Below are 678 nucleotides of genomic sequence, written 5' to 3' on the forward strand. Positions count from 1 at the left end.
GTTGCGTTTATAATTTTGTTCAGTGTATATATATATATATATATATATATATATATACATATACATATTATACCTCTGGTCTGTTGGTCTAAAAACTTGCCAAATGACTAATTGTGTAGTCTGTGATAATATTAAGAACACCTATTTGATTTAATGTGATAAGATAATGCTACAGGGTATATATATACTAAGTTATAGTGTTATATACACCTATTAAGAATAATAAGTAAACATTTTAAAACTGTTAGTAATGTGTTTCTTTTAAACCTTATAATAAATAAAAATAACTCTTAAAGTAAACGGTGATTCCTTGTGTTGGGTCTCAGGAGGTTATCTTGGAGCACTGTTGGGTTATATATCCGACTAATTGAGGCTGAACGTGAAAATCCCATTAGGTCGATCTAATAGATTTAACATGTGTACTCGCCACCTGATAGCTGGAGGCTGCATTACTGTACGATCATATGACTATGGTGCGAATTACAGGATGGGGGGGTACTTACCCCTCCAGAGTAATTTAAGACAAAAGGTTGGGGCTAGGAGAACACAGCTCTGTCTGAATGAAACATATCAGTAATATATCATTTCATGCATCATTAAAAGTGGGTCATATTGCCTGAGTGTGCCAAACTAAGTGCATTCATAGGTGCATGGGCATAACACACAACACAGAATGAA

This window comes from Sinocyclocheilus anshuiensis, unplaced genomic scaffold (assembly GCF_001515605.1).
Source record: "Sinocyclocheilus anshuiensis isolate Anshui unplaced genomic scaffold, SAMN03320099.WGS_v1.1 scaffold207, whole genome shotgun sequence".
Lineage (NCBI taxonomy): Eukaryota > Metazoa > Chordata > Actinopteri > Cypriniformes > Cyprinidae > Sinocyclocheilus > Sinocyclocheilus anshuiensis.